Source organism: Mirounga angustirostris, unplaced genomic scaffold (assembly GCF_029215605.1).
Source record: "Mirounga angustirostris isolate CCGP_5_RB_7025 unplaced genomic scaffold, mMirAng1.0.hap1 SCAF_9, whole genome shotgun sequence".
Lineage (NCBI taxonomy): Eukaryota > Metazoa > Chordata > Mammalia > Carnivora > Phocidae > Mirounga > Mirounga angustirostris.
Window position 1 is genome coordinate 110,732,199 of NW_026991717.1, and position 12,804 is coordinate 110,745,002.

General features: G+C 33.7%; 1 protein-coding gene across 14 annotated transcripts in view; it reads left to right on the top strand.

The window, feature by feature from the left end:
- The window catches only part of GPHN (gephyrin), a 624,049-nt gene that overhangs the window by 314,285 nt on the left and 296,960 nt on the right, over positions 1-12,804 (top strand). The window lies entirely within an intron of this gene.

Here is a 12,804-nt window from a genome sequence, read left to right on the forward strand (position 1 = left end):
GGTGGCTCAGTTGGTTAAGCGTCTGACTCTTGATTTCAGCTCAGGTCTTGATCTCACGGTTGTGAGTTCGAGTCTCGTGTTCGGGTCCACACTGGGCTTGGAGCCTAAATAAAAAATAAATAAAATTTTTTATTACATAATAAAAATAGTATATTTTAATGTGCCAGGATTGAAAACAATAGCTAAAACATGGAAAGAGCCCAAATGTCCATTAACTGATGAATGGATAAAGATGTGGCATATCTATACAATGGAATATTACTCAGCCATCAAAAACAATGAAATTTTGCCATTTGCAATGATGTGGAAGGAACTATAGTGTATTATGCTAAGCGAAATAATACAGAGAAAGACAAATACCATATGATTTCACTCATATATAGAATTTGAGAAGCAAAACAGATGAACATAGGGAAAGGAAAGGAAAAATAAAATAAGATAACGACAGAGAGGAAGGCAAAGCATAAGAGACTCTTAAATATAGGGAACAAACTGAGGGCTGCGGGAGGGGAGGTAGATGGAGGGATAGGGCAATTGGGTAATGGGCATTAAGGAGGGTACTTGATATAATGAACACTGATGTTATATTCAACGGATGAATCACTAAATTCTACCCCTAAAACTAATACTACACTATATGTGAACTAACTTGAATTTAAATAAAATCTTGAAAGAAAAAAAAAAAATGCCAGGATTGAAAACCCACTCATTTTTGAGTCTTAAGTTACAGTTATCTATAGTTTAACCAAAAACAGTGACCTTGTCTTTAAAGATTGATGCCTGAAATGTCATATTAGACTCAAAACATTATAGTGTCTCATATTGCTCTAAGGTAAAACTTAAATATCTGAGCTTGCTTTTCAGTTATAATAATGACCCTTATCATTTGTCCTCTGCATTAATAATCTTAACCACTTTTCACAGACTAATGTTTTGATTTCTAGTAATTATTACTTATTTAGCTTCTTGACCTACCTCTCTCAGTGACACAAGAACAACTCAGATTTAATCTCCATTTTTATAACTAGCTCTAAGAGTAGACCTACATTTGCCCTAATTGATTTAGGCCAGATTTATTTTGAGGTGCTGGGAATGAATACTATGTCATAATTTTATTCCTTTTTTTCTGATTCCTTCAGTTTAAACAACTAATGTTTCTCTTTGATATCTTCTTGTCATTGCTGCTGATCAGAGACAGGTCAGAAGATTAAGGAAAATATTCCTTACATTGACCCATCATTTTGTAATAGAAAAGGCTTTAAAAAGATAGAGAATTTGATGAAGCTGTGGTATCTGAAAATTATTCAGAGAAAATTTCAAAATATCTCATAGCTTCTGGGCAGCTTGCATTAAGGGGAAAAAAAACCAAACTGGGAAACCAGGACATGACAGAATCTAGTCTTGCTGTTCCCCACATCCCCACCTATTTCTTTGTTTTCTGTCCTTTCCCGAGAGGCAAATTCTGTTAGGTATAGAAGTCTGCCCTTCCTATTGCAGTTTTGAGCAAAATGCATTTCCATCTGTTCCACTTAATGTTCCTGCATTGGGTATCCTCTGCTCTTGGATACTTAATTTTTTATGTGAAGAGAAGACCCAAGTTAACCTATTCGTAATTACCTCAGTGTAAAATAATATTGCTTGGTTACCAAATCTTTCAGGTTTGTTTTAAAAACCTGAATTTTAAAAAGAACTGATTTTTTTTTATATCCTTTGTTGGTTGATTCTTATGAATTTGGTTTGGCTCTTGCATGACTAAGCCACACTTAGGGGTACAATTTCTAGAGCGTATCAATGGACTAAAATGGGCATCAAGGTAACATTGAAAGAGGAAAGGTTATAAATGAACAGCCTCATGGCTGTGTGTGTATGTTGGTATGTGTGTTGTGTGTATGTTAATAAGGATAATCATTTCTACCCATTCTGACTAGATGATGGGATTAATTTAGTGCCAGTAGATACAACCAACTTCCTCCCACTCCTACCATCTGCCCTAATAAAGTCAACTGTTCAGTTTCCTATAGCCCTAACTTGAAGAATTCAATCCCAATTCCTCATTTTACGAAGTGTAATTTTTTTCTTCAATAATGGACTCTATTTTGACTTTTCTTAAATCTGTCTTTAGGGCAACATAGGCTTCATTTGGATAGCAAACTACCTTATTCTAAGTACTATAGTATGGATGTTCTGAAAGAGTCTGCAATCCTCAAAGCTTAAATTACAGATCCTGATTTGGAGATATTAACCCCAAATTCCACACTAAAAAAATATGTGTGTGTGTGTATGTGTGCACAAGTCTATAAAAATTATGATTCCTTGGAAGAACCTCATTGAATAAAATATTTTTATACACGTTTTTCAAATTAAAGTGTATATGAGAACTGATTTAATTTTCTAAGACTTTATATTTATGATTTTTTTGCATTCCTGTGGTTATACCTTTTTCAGTGGTAAAGGATATCTGCACCTCTTTTTAGAACAGTTTTTAAAAATTAGGCCCCTGATTATTTTTAAGTTTCTTGTTAAGAGATTTTTCTTCCAATATAATAAAGGTAAAGATTTTCCTTCATCTAACTTATGTCAATTTTATTTAGTAAATAATGTCTTCTTCCTTTTCTATTTCTTCCAGGTTGTAACTTACTGAATTTTTTAATCCATTCTTGTATATGTGGAGGCTCTTAAAAAGTAAATTTTTCTACTATGGAGTATAATAATAGTTGATTGAAAATGAGTATGTTAAGAACCCTGTGTTTAATATGAGCAGCAGAGCATTAACTTGAATTGAGTGGAACATTGCCTCTTTGTGTTACCCTATTTTTCACCATCCTGAATCTTATTCCCATCCTGACAGCTGTTGTTTTTACAGCTTTAATTTTTAGTGTATGATTGTTAGGGAAATTTAAAAATTAATATAAAGTTATGGACACATTTTTTCATCTTTGCTTAGGAACATAATCACATTGCTGTTTTCTTTCTTTTTAAGATTTTATTTATGTATTTGAGAGAGATAATGGGGGGAAGCAGAGGAAGAGGGACAAGCAGACAACGCGCTGAGCATAGAGCCCGATGTGGGGCTTGATCCCACAACCCTGAGATCATGTCCTGAGCCAAAATCAAGAGCCAGACACTTGGCTGACTGCAACAGCCAGGCATCCCTACATTGCTGTTTTCTGTTGGACTTAGGCAAAAGCGTAAATCAAGAGGTGCTATTAGTTCTTTTTCCTTCAAAAGATATTTTCTATCTTCTCACATTCCTTTCCCAGTCTCCTTCGGACGTATGGTAATGTCCAAGGCTATCTTCCTGGTAATCAGTGTCTTCAAAACTGCTGCTCCTGATAATTCTTTATTAAATTTTCAAGATTGTTGCTGGCATGTTACATTCTTTAGACATCTTCTGGTAATTCATGTACATTCAAAAACAGACATATTCCTCTCATAATTTCTATTCTGTACTCTTTCTTATAGAACTATTCAGTTTTCACAGTTGCTTTGGCTATAACAATTTCTACAACATAGGTGAGACTTTAGATTTGTGTGTTAGTATAAATAATAGTACCCAACATTTGTTAAGTATTTGATATGTATTAGGAATGATACTAAGTATTTTATATGTTTTATTGCATTTAGGCAGAGAAAAAAAATCATTCCTATGTCTGAATGGGGTGCAATGTCTTATAAACTGAAAACATACAATAACAGATTAATGGATTAAGTTCAGAATTGGATGGAGTCCATAGGTCTGAGTTCCTTTCTGGGGTTTTCTATTGATTTACCCTGTGGCATTGGATTAGTCATAGAATTTACAAAAAGAGAAGTAATAAATCTTCTCTGTATTATGTAATACAGGAATATGTTAATTATTTAAATAGAAAATATCAGTAGGTGTTTTATAAGAAAGGACCATAAATAAAAACTTATAATTATTGAATTATGTAGTTAAAAATATTACTCATGTTTAGCTCTCCAATGTAGTAAATAAGAGAAATAAGAGTCTTTGTCAGAGCATTATAAATTTAATGTGGTGTATGTTGTCATACTAGTATTATATTGTGACATCCTTTCAGTTAGCTAAAAATTTTTTATAGTGTTAACACTTTAGTTTTTTAAGAAGAGTAACAAATATCATTACCCCTTTTTACAAATGGAAAACTGAGAGAGATAAATTTCCAGAGGCATAAAAACATAAACTGATAATAATTTAATATGTGAACAATTAAATACTATTAGATTATAGATGATAAATAAAAAGCCTGATCATAAACTGAGACATTAGTAGCTCTATAATCAATTTTTAGATGAGCAAAACTGTAGAGCAACTTGTTTAATTCAAGCTACAGCATGTCATAGGCTCCAGATACTTACGTGTATACATTTTTCTCTCGTCTTTACTAATGGAACTTCTACTTAGTTAAGTTTTTCTCAAAACAACAGAAATATTGGATTTCTTTCTTTTTAGGAAGGACTTACTCATTTTCTTCTTTCCCAATTGGCTTCTAATTTTAAAACTGAGGGTGGTATGAGATGACAAAGTACACTTTATAATGATAATTAAAATAGAAAGGAGCTGTTTTTGCTTTTTTCTCTCTTCTCAGCAGTTCTTCCACTCATCCCACTTCCTTTACTTCACCTATTTCTTGTTCCTCTCACTTTATCACATGTGCCTATTTTGGTGAGAATCCAGTTTTGCAGAATGAGAACTTTAAACATGATAATTACATGTTCTTCATGTAGATACTTTATAAAGAGGCCACAGTGAGAATTATCACATCTCAGGGCAAAAGAGCAAAGTTTTAGACTTTCTAAAATCAGTTGACAGTGAGCCATTTGCAAGTAGTACATATAGGCCTAAAGTAGGAGCTTCTTTCTTTCTTTTTTTTTTTATGTTATGTTAGTCACCACATCATTAGTTTTTGATGTAGTGATCCACGATCCATTATTTTCATTTAACACCCACTGCTCCATGCAATATGTGCCCTCCTTAATACCCATCACCGGGCTAACCCATCCCCCAGCCCCTCCCCTCTAAAATCCTCAGTTTGTTTCTCGGAGTCCATAGTCTCTTGTGGTTCATCTTCCCCTCCGATTCCCACCCCCTTCATTTTTCTCTTCCTTCTCCTAATGTCCTCCATGCTATTCCTTATGTTCCATAAATAAGTGAAACCATATAATTGACCTTCTCTGCTTAACTTATTTCACTTAGCATAATCTCCTCCAGTCCCATCCATGTTGATGTAAAAGTTGGGTATTCATCCTTTCTGATGGCTGAGTAATATTCCATTGTATATATGGACCACATTTTCTTTATCCATTCATCTGTTGAAGGGCATCTTGGCTCTTTCCACAGTTTGGCTCTCGCGGACATTGCTGCTATGAACATTGGGGTGCATATGGCCCTTCTTTTCACTACATCTGTGTCTTTGGGGTAAATATCTAGTAGTACAACTGCTGGGTTGTAGGGGAGCTTGTTTCTTTTAGTCTCAATTAAGATGTTTAAGCACAGTTAGTTATGTTGTTATATGAATATTAAAACTTGCATTGCTTTAGGTATACCAAGTAATTGTGTATCATAATAAAGTAAAAATTCAATGTATAGATTTTTTTAGGCAGCTTTATGTTTCTGTTTATATTATACACTACTAACTACATTTAAAAAAAAAAACAACTCCAGAGTAGCTGGAATAGAGACTGGGTTATATTCTCACCAGTTGACTAACCAGACAGCCCCTTTTAGTACAATTTCAAATTGTATCATCTTTCAACTTCTTCTTTCTTCAGATTTGAGAAACAGGATATTTTCCTATATCTATATATCAGCTTTTGAAGAGTATGAATGAGTAACATTTTTTTCTATATAGATCAAAATACATATGCAGGAGTGCCTGAGTGTCTCAGTCGGTTAAGCATCTGCCTTTGGCTCAGGTCATGATCCCAGGGTCCTGGGATTGAGCCCCACATCGGGGCTGAGCAGGGAGTCTGCTTCTCCCTCTCCTTCTCCCCCCGCCCCACATGCGCTCTCTCTCTCTCTCTCTCTCTCTCAAATAAGTAAATAAAATCTTTAAAAAAAGAGGAAAAAAGAAAAGATATATGCAACCACACCCTACCTTAAAAGAGAACTTTATTATTTTTCACATAATGCCAAAAATGAATAAATGTATATTGCAGATATAAAAATGCTAATAATCGATAGAAATATCACCATTCTTTCACCTTTCCCTGCAGTGAGATGTGAAGTAGTGCTAAAATATAAGTGGAATATGATGATAAGTATTCTCATGAAAATCTCACAAAAATAATTTTCTCATCTGAATTCCCTGATTTTTTGTTTGATATTTTGATTATCAAGTTAATGTTTAGATAAAGGAGGAAAATAATGTGAAAAATAACTCACTGTGTCAAAAGAAAAGTTGTAAAGTTAGGAAGTACTTGCTATATACTCTCAAGTTGGTTAACAAGGGTTGGTATCTAAATGTTAGCAAACATAGTGAGATTTTTCATAAAGTAACACTTGGAAATCTTATAATCACCCATGAAAAAGCATATTCTCAGTAGCCCAGAAACCAGTTTTTATTCCATCATTAAAATAGATCCTTTTGTGGGTGCCTGGGTGGCTCTGTTGGTTAAGCATCTGCCTTTCAGTTCAGGTCATGATCCCAGAATCCTGGGATCAAACCCCACATTGGGCTCCCTACTCAGAAGGGAGTCTGCTTCTCCCTCTCCCTCTGCCCCTGCTCACTCTCTCTCTCTCCGGCCTCCCCCACCCCCCGCTCTCACTCTTGCTCTCTCTCTCTCGTTCTCTTTCTTTCTAATAAATAATTTTTTAAAAAAAAATAATCTAAAAAAATAAATAAATCCTTTTGTTGAGCTAGATAAATTGGTTGGCTTGCTTTAGGGGCCATGCTATACAAGAAATACTTATCTTTAAACATTAGAACCTTACTTAGCATGATGATATGTTAACTCTGTGACACTTAATGGGAACTGAGTTTCAACTCTGGAGTCTTGGCATCTCATGCTCACTGCAAAGTATATGTTCATTGAATAGAATGGAAAATGACACTGCTGCAATACTTAAATTTTTACTCTCTTGTGTTTTCTCTGTACCATTAAACTGTCTCCTTTGATCTTTCATTATACCAAGATCTTATTTAAACACTGTATGTATGTAAAAACTTTAACTGAAAAACAAAATGGGAATATCTCCATTTTGAAAAGTTTTCTACTTCTTCCGAGAGTGGAGGAAGATGTAAATATTTAAGAAGGCTAAAAACTCTGAGGAAAAGAAATACGCAAATAAGATCATATTTTCCAAGTAAAACTGAGATAACTACCTCCATTCCCTGGTTGCAGCTTCTGTGTAACAGTAGCATTTAACCACTTAATCACACGTTATGATACACTGATGTGTTATGATTGGTTGAAAGGTGTTTGCAACTAATTTAAAATGAACAAAATATGCAAATGAATATTTTAATTAATTAGAATAAATTCAAGGCTGTCCTTAGAATAATGTGACTCTTCCATTCTGCTGTTTCTTAAATGAGAGAAGAAGAGTAGATTTATAGCTGGTGTTCCTTGAATATCCGTAGGAGTTAGTCATGTACAAGTTTTATCCATCATGGGTAATCCTGAGAAAAGAAGTATATTAAAGATAGCTTCTTTGTACCATAGGATAATTATAGAAGCAGGCTCTGAATGTTTAGGTTATTACAACCCTTTTCTAAGTTGTAAAATAAAATTAATGTGTTTGCCCTTTAATCAATAAAGTAAGGAAAATTTAATTGGCCGTCATTAAACTGCCTATTTTTTACCTAATTTACCTCCTCAGTAGGTCTATATTTGCTCTGATAAAGACTCCTCACATTTATTTCAATCTGCTTTACAAAGTTGAACATAAGGTAATCATGAAGATTAGATCAAGTGGTATACATTATCATTAATCTGCTTCATTTCTTCCATCTGCAATGTGTTTTTCAAAATTTGGTCCTTTGACCAGCATCAACCTGGAAACTTGTTAGAAATGTACATTTTGAGGCCCCAACCAGACTTTCTGATCAAAATCTCTGGGTGGGACCTAGCAGTCAGTGTTTAACAAGGAGTCTAGGAGATTCTGATTCACGCTCAAGGCTGAGAACCACTGCTGTAAATATCCTACCTTGATAGAGTAACGTTATTAATAATATTATTAGTAACATTATTAGATAGTGTTTCAAAGATACTCTTTGTTATTTAAGGTTATTCAGTAGAGGGCAGTGCAAGAATTGTTAGGAGGAAATTTTACTAAATTTATATAGTCAAGTAGCAAGCATATAATTATTAATATATAGATTATTGACAAAAATATGTCTAGAAAAATAAATAAAAGTGCTATACTAAGTGTTTATTCACAGTCACAATGAGGTATAAGGAATTTATGCACATTTACATTTAGCTAATATGTGTCCTATACATATTTAAACATCATTGCCTGTTAACAATAACATTTTTTAAGATTGTTTTTCCTGTGAAATTAAAATGGATCTGAATTTCTTTTTTTTTTTTAAGATTTTATTTATTTATTTGAGAGAGAGAGAATGAGAGAGAGCACATGAGAGGGGGGAGGGTCAGAGGGAGAAGCAGACTCTACCGAGCAGGGAGCCCGGTGTGGGACTCGATCCAGGGACTCCAGGATCATGATCTGAGCCCAAGGCAGTCGCCCAACCAACTGAGCCACCCAGGCGCCCAAAATGGATCTGAATTTCATTGACCAGTTCTCTGGGCTATAAAATCATTGTTTATGACATGCTATTTTTTTTTTTTTTTGCAACTTGAGCAGTCTTTGAAGCACTTTTTGACTTTAATGTTATCTTGAAAGTGTCACTAATAAAAGAAAAAGATCACAATAAGTGATTTTCCATTGGAGGTTTCATAGTTTAGAAAGTATTTAACAACTTTCATAGTTTAGAAAGTATTTAGAAGTTAAAAATGAAATGTTTTATTTAAAGAGAATGGCTAAATCCAATTAAACTTTATTATTTTGGACTCTCGTAGTTCAGAAAAGGTTATATCTGAAGTAGGAATATAAACTTCTGCTATTGCTCAAGGAAAAAAGAATTTGATGAATAAATAATGTATAAGAAAGTTGGAAACATTTTTAAGCTAATTAAGAAAAAATTTCAAACTTTTAATGGCATTCTTTTTTGTCATTGATTATAAATAGCCTATTGATAATGAGTGCTTGATATCTCTTCATTAACAGGCACAGATAAAGCTACACTTATTAAAACTATTCTTCTGTTTCTATTTTCTAATAATTTAGATAGATAATATTTTCTCATTTTATTCTAAATTGAGTTTTATTCCCTTGCTCTTTGCCTTCTAGTTGTATCTTTTCATTTATGGTTTATATGTTTTTACCCAGCTCTTACCCTCCTGTCCATCTTCCAATTCAAACATTTCATTTGGTTGCTTATTCCTTAGATCCAGTATTTCAGTATTCTGCTCCCTGTTCCCCACTTGCCAGTGTTCTTACATTTAGGTTCTTGCTCTCTGTTCTCTTTCCCCTCATCGTTGCTTTTCAACCACTGTTTTCTAGGTTTGGTTTCTGGATTTTTGTATTGTTCCTGTTCTCTAACTGGTATAATCAAAACTTCAAGGATATAAGGAGAATTGGAAAGAAGAGGCATAAAGAGAATTGACATGTATTGAATGCCTATTCTATACTAGGTGATTTAATTCTCATAAGATGTAGGTAGGTTTTGTTATTATCTCCATTTTACTCATAAGTACACAGAAGCTCCAAGAGATTAAATATTTTGTTCTAATTCACAGAGAAACTAAGTGATACAGCTGCGTTTCAAACCTATATTGGTTCATTTATTCATCCTTTTATTCAACAAATATTTATTTAGTACACATACTATAAATTGGGCACTGTGCTAGGTGCTGCAACCCATCCAGCTCTTGCTCTCATGAAGCTTAACTGTGTGGTGGCATTGTCTGACTTCACAGATGGTGATCTTTCTGCTATACCAAACAACTTTAGAGGAAGAGAAAATAAAAAGTAAATAGAAGGGTTCTGATGTTTTATAGAAAAGCTATATTTGATATAGATGTAAAAAAGGTTATTTTGTGCATTATTTAGAAATACCTTATCGAAGAGGTTGATTTGTAGTAGTCCTAGAAAGAGTCTGACAACTTCAGCACTAACCACTGTAGACACTAGTGCCTTTTAGTGGCATCACCACAGCGTATATTTTCCTTTTATGTTCTCAAATAAAGAAAATTTGTGTCTATAGGTCCAGATATCTAGAGGACTTCACCATCAATTGACCTCCCTAAATTATGTTAAGAAAAAGATGAAGACTTCTCTGTAAAGAATACATTTTTTCGGGCGCCTGGGTGGCTCAGTTGGTTAAGCGACTGCCTTCGGCTCAGGTCATGATCCAGGAGTCCCACATTGGGCTCCCTGCTCAGCAGGGAGTCTGTTTCTCCCTCTGACCCTAACCCTTCTCATGTGCTCTCTCTCATTCTCTCTCTCTCAAATAAATAAATAAAATCTTTAAAAAAAAAAGAATACATTTTTTCATCCATCCATCTATCCATCATCCATACAGTTATTAATACTCTGAAAAATATTTAGGATGGTTTGCCCAAATACGTAAAACACAACAGAACTTTTAATAAGATAAATGTGGGGAAATAAGGCAAGGAAAAATAAGAGGAAATTAAGCTCTGTTCTGTACTAAAAAGTATCCACAGATTTGTCTCTGTTTTCAAGGGTAACTTGATTCACAAGCACTGTAATTTTTAAAAAAAGACCAAAAAAAAACCAAAAAAGAAAAACTGATGGCACAGAGGAGTACCTTAAGAGAAAGTTTCTCCAATAGCTCCTCTTAAAGAGGATCACAGAGAAATGTGGTATACAATGGCCTCAAATACTTCCTAATATAAATACGAGTTTCACTGAGCCATTTCATTGGATCCACTTGCATACAGTAAAACAATTCTTTGAAGAGTCAGAAAAGGCATTCTAGGTAGACCACTGCGGCCCAACCAAATCCAAAGGTGTATTTTAGAGAATCTATAGAAATTAGTGAATTGCATCTCTTGTAGGTAATTCTCATATGTAATTCATCAATCAGGTGTTTCATGTAGTAGGTGACACTGAATTTACACACTCTTAGAAATGTGTTTTATTCACTATTGTAACATCAATGCCTAGAATAATAGCTAGTACATAGTAGATGCTTAATAAATATTTGTTGGATGGATGGATAAATGTTGTTATTTGAAGTATCTGTTTAAGTGAAAGACTTCTTCTCAGCTATTTTTATATTTTTTTCATTTTCCCTTAAATAAAGTGTGCTACTGTACTTTGGAGTACATCATCTTTACATGATCCCAAATTCGTTAAATGTTGAACACTGCTTTTGTGACTTTTTCAAGTAGATTATGAAATAAATATTAGCCCTATCGAAAGAATTCTTTTAAGATTGTTCTCAGTAATACTACATGCTTGATTTTTAAGACTCTAAGATTTCACAGTCTCTAAGAAAAAGTTATAAACATCAATAAAGCAGTTTGTAATATAGAAAGTGTTTCTTCTCAGGAGACCTCAAAGTCATACCAGATAGCTTGAATTTGGAAAACAACGGATAGATTCTGAATAATGCTAGCTTGACATTTTTTAGCTATATATTTAAATCAAAGTAATTAACTCCCAAACTTAGGAATTTAAGAATTTCTTAGAGAATTTAAAATTTATTTAATTATTTATTTGACAGAGGGAGAGATACAGCGAGAGAGGGAACACAAACAGGGGGAGTGGGAGAGGGCAAAGCAGGCTTCCTGCTGATCAGGGAGCCTGATGTGGGGCTTGATCCCGGGACCCTGGGATCATGACCGGAGCTGAAGGCGGACACTTAATGACTGAGCCACCCAGGCGCCCCCAAAATTCTCTATTTTTAAGGCAGGTTTTATTGAAAAGCATAATGGTAGTGTTAATATTTCTTTAAAATTTCTGCCATTGTTAAATACTACATTATGCTGGCATTCAGTGGACCGGTAGATCACATTAATTCTGGTAATCCTTTATTCTATATAATTATAAGGTATTAAATAACTAATTTATATGCATCTTAAAAGTTTATAACATCAACCAGCATCTAACACATACTTGATACATTTTACTTTTCCAAGTCCTTAACCTAAATTTTGTCCAGAGCTACAATCTTATTTAGTACTATCTCTCTACTTCTAATAAAATACTTAAAAAATCAACCTTTCTCTATATTCCTCCATAATTTTCCTTTTATTTAATTTGCCTTTCTTCTTCTTTAATGGAATAGTTTATTTTGCAAGCTTTATTCCTATATTGCTCCCAATTATTTTAACCTGTTAACATCTGTAGAAATAGAGGATTAGGAATGGATTCGGTCATGTATTTCACTCATAACTTTTAGCCTAAAACATATCTTTACCATCACAATATAAATATATACCCATTTTGATTGACCTTTAGAAAATGAAATGTTCCTGTCTTCTTCATTCTCTTATTTCAGGTTTAACCACACTTGTGTTAAGAACGCCCTATCTTAAAACTTCTATTGTATAGTGAAAGCCTATCACTTCATTGATTCTTTTTTAAAATAAGATAGTTAATTTGTATTGAAAATATAGAAGATGGCAAATTGAGTTTTTCTTCTACCAAATACATGAGAAAGTTGATGTGATGACTTCCTGAGTTCGTTTTAATTATATCATAAAATCATAGAGCTGGGAGAGATACAAATGATCTCAGGGATTAATTATTTCATGCGTAATAGTCAA